Source organism: Myotis lucifugus, unplaced genomic scaffold (assembly GCF_000147115.1).
Source record: "Myotis lucifugus unplaced genomic scaffold, Myoluc2.0 scaffold_259, whole genome shotgun sequence".
NCBI lineage: Eukaryota > Metazoa > Chordata > Mammalia > Chiroptera > Vespertilionidae > Myotis > Myotis lucifugus.
This window is the reverse complement of record NW_005871307.1, coordinates 1,019,227-1,023,411: the sequence shown is the minus strand read 5'-3', so window position 1 is coordinate 1,023,411 and position 4,185 is coordinate 1,019,227.

The following is a 4,185-nucleotide window of genomic DNA, read 5'->3' as shown; positions in this document are numbered from 1 at the left end:
TCACTTCAGATTCTGCAGCCATTGAAAAACTAACAAGGGAATGTTTTGAACACTTTTGCTCATAAATTTGAAAGTTTGGCAGAAATGGATTATTTCCTAGAAAACAAACTACTCAAACATAGCCAAGATAAAATAGATAATCTTACTATACCATAACCATTAAAGAAATTGAATTTATAATTAAACCAATCTGAAAAAGAAATCCGTAGGCTCCAATGGTTTCACAGCATGTGTTGGGAGCTCTCGAGGCTACCCCCAGGCTTCGTGATTTGCTAGCGGGACTCATAAACTCAGCTTGCTGTGAATTTATGGTTATGATTTATTACAGCAAAAGGATACAGAATAAAATCAACAAAGGGAGATGCACCCAGGGCACAGTCTCGAGGAAACCGGGTACAAGCTGTTGGGAGCCATTTTCCAGTCGAGTGAAACATTCTTCATTCCTCCAGCAAAGGGTGATGACAACACATATGAGGTCTTGTCTATAAGAGAAGCTTGCCAACCTAGAAATCCAAGGTTTTTCACCACGGTTGCTTATGTAGGCACCTGTGTGACCAACCAGTCACTGAGATGCCAGACACCCAGAAGGAAAGCAGTGGTTTAGCATGAACCACATCCCAGGAACAGTTTAGGCACAGCGAGCCACTGTTAACATTCAGGGAAAGTGCTATATCACCATAGGGAACTATCTGCCACTCGGCCAAGGGCCAACCTTACAAGCAGCTCTTTGTAAGAATCACAGTCTCAGGTCTGCACGTTAACTCTTTTCTGCATACTGGAGAATTCTACCAAACAACTAAAGAAAAATTAAAACCAATTCTATACAATCTCTTCCAGAAAACACAAGAGAAAGGAACACTTCGTAACTAATGTTAAAAAAAAAATCTTTAAATTTATTGAGATGACATTAGTTAATAAGATTAGTTAATAAGATTATATAAGATTAGCCTTAGCTGGTTTGGCTCAGTGGATAGAGCGTCGACCTTTGGACAGAAGGGTCCTAGATTTGATTCCAGCCAAGGGCACAAGACCAGGTTGCGGGCTCGGTCCCCCCCCCCCCCCAGTAGGGAGCATGCAGGAAGCAGCCAATTAATGATTCTCTCTCATTGATGTTTTTATTTCTCTATCCCTTTCCCTTCCTCTCTGAAATCAATAAAAATCTATTAAAAAAGATTATATAAGATTCAAGTATACAGTTCTATAATACATCATCTATAATACATTGCTTTGTGTTCACCACTCAAAGTCAAGTCTCCTTCTGTCACCATATATTTGACCCCCCAGCCCCTCTGGTAACCACCATATTGTTGTTAGTATCTCTGAGTTTTTTTGTTTGTTTGTTGCTTTCTGTTTTATATCTCACATATGAGTGAAATCATATGGTTGCTGTCTTTTTCCATTTCACTTACCTTGCTTAGCATGATATTTTCATGACCTATCCATGTTGTCTCAGATGGCAGTATTTCACCTTTTCTTATGGCTGAGTAGTAAATATATATATCCTATCTAATAATAGAGAAACATGGTAATTAACCGTAACTTTGCTACCCTTCCATTGGCTAATCAGTGAGATATGCAAATTAACTGCCAAACAAGATGGCGGCCGGCAGCCAGGCAGCTGAAGCGAACAGGAGGCTTGCTTGCTCCAGTGACGAAGGAAGCCAAGGTTCCCCGCCTGCCACAGCCCAGCTCTGAGCTTGCTCTCTAAGAAACATTGTTGCAATTATAGAAGCTAAAAAAAAAAACCCAGAAACCTGCTTTCAGTCAGCCGGGATCTCAGAGCTGGAGTCGCAACAAAGTTTCAAATACAGAAGGTAAACAAAGCCCAGAAACCTGCTTTCAGCAGCTGAGGTCTCAGAGCTGGAGCCGAGCCTCAGAGCTAAAGCCAGCTCTCAGCTCCAGTGACAGCCATAGAAGGTAAATAAATCCCAGAATAAAAAAAAAAAAAAGAAAAAAAGGAGAGGTTGGGAGCTTCAGTCACCCGCCAGCCTGAAAACGGCCCTCAGCCCCTCACCCAGACTGGCCAGGCACCCCAGTGGAGACCCCCACCCTGAAGGTGGTGTGACCACCTGCAAACAGCCATCATCCCCTCACCCAGGCTGGCCAGGCACCCAAGCGGGACCCCCACCCTGATCCAGGACACCCTTCAGGGCAAACCAGCCAGCCCCCACCCATGCACCAGGCCTCTATCCTATATAGTAAAAGGGTAATATGTCTCCCAGCACCAGGATCAGCTGAGCCACGAGGCCTCCTGGCCCCTGGAGCAGCGTGACAGGGGGCAGCGCCCAAACCCCCTGATCGCCCTGCAGCTCTGTGTGTGACAGGGGGCGTGGCCACAACCTCCCTATCCGCCCTGCTCTGTTCGTGACAGGGGAAGGTGCCCCAACCCCCTGATCGGCCCTGCTCTGTGCCTGATAGGGGGGAGCTCCCCAACCCTCTGATCGGCCCTGCTCTGTGGGTGACAGGGAGTGGCGCCACAACCCCCCCCCCATGGGCCCTGCTCTGTGTGTGACAGGGAGTGGCGCTGCAACCTCCCCATTGACCCTGCCTTGAGTGTGACAGGGGGCGGCACCCCAACCCCCCAATCGGTCCTACCCTGAGCGTGACTGAGGGTGGCATCGCAACCTCCTGATCCGCCCTGCTCTGTGCATGACAGGGGGTGGTGCCCCAACTCCCCAATCGGCCCTGCTCTGAGCCCAACCAGGGGCTGCGGGGCAGGCACCTAGGGATTTGGCCTGCTCTCTGCCACCTGGGAGCGGGCCTAAGCCAGCAGGTCGTTATCTCCCAAGGGGTCCCAGACTGTGAGAGGGATACCCCCCCGCCAGTGCACAAATTTTTGTGCACCGGGCCTCTAATAGATATATATCTCACATCCTTTTTATCCAGTCACCATCTAAGGACACTTTTATACTTTTGTGTTTCCATGTCTTGGCCACCATGAATAATGCTGTAATGAACATGGGGATGCATATAGCTTTATGAATAAATGATTTCAATGTTGGGGGTAGATGCCCAGAAGAGGGATTTCTGGATCCTCTGCTTGTTCTATTCTTAATGTTTGAGGAACCTCCATACTGTTTTCCACAACTGCTGTACCAATTTACATTCTCACTAGTAGTGAACAAGGGTTCATTTTTCTCCACAACCTCTCCAACACTTGTTATTACTTGTCTTATCGAAAAAGACATTCTCACAGGTGTGCAGTGGTATCTCACAGTGGTTTTGATTTGCATTTCCTTTATAGCTAGTGAAGTTGAGCATATTTTCATATAACTGTTGGCCATTTGTATGTCCTCTTGGGAGAAGCGTCTGTTTAGGTCTTCGCCCATGTTTTAATTGGGTTGTTTGTTTTTTGTTGCTGAGTTGTATGAGTTCTTTATATATTTTGGATATTAGCCATGATTTTTATATATAAAACCCTAAAGACTCCACAAAGAAATCTATTGGTAATAATAAACAAATACAGTAAAGTTGCAGGATACAAAATCAATGTATAAAAATCCATTGCATTCCTATATACAGTACTATTAACAATGAAATTTCAGAAAAATAAATAAAAAATACATAATTCCACTTGCAACTGCAACAAAATAATAAAGTACCTAGGAATAAACTTAACAAAAATATGAAGAACATATATACACTGAAATCTACAAGATATATTAAAAGAAATTGAAAAAGACACAAAGAAATGGAAAGATATTCCATGTTCATGGATTGGAAGAAACAGTATAGTTGGGCACATTATCCAAAGCAATATTTATATTTAATGTAATCCCCTTCAAAATCTCAATGGCATTTTTCAAAGAAATAGAACAAAGGAATCATCAAATTTGTATGAAATCACAAAAAAACAACAACAAATAATTAAAGCAATCCTGAGGAAAAAGGACAAAGCCAGAGGTATTATACTCATACTCCCTGACTTGAAACTATACTACAAAGCAACAATAATCAAAACAACATGTTGCTGGCAGAAAACAGACACACAGACCAATGGAACAGAATTGAGAGCCCAGAAATAAACCCACATATAGAAGGTGTCCCAAAAATCTATAATAATAAAAGTGTAATATGCTAATTAGACTGGATGTCTTTCCAGATCAAGCTGCTTCAGGCTGGGACCTAGGCAGAGGCAGAGGCAGAGGCAGAGGTCCCCTGCCATGGTGGCAACCAGGGGCCGAG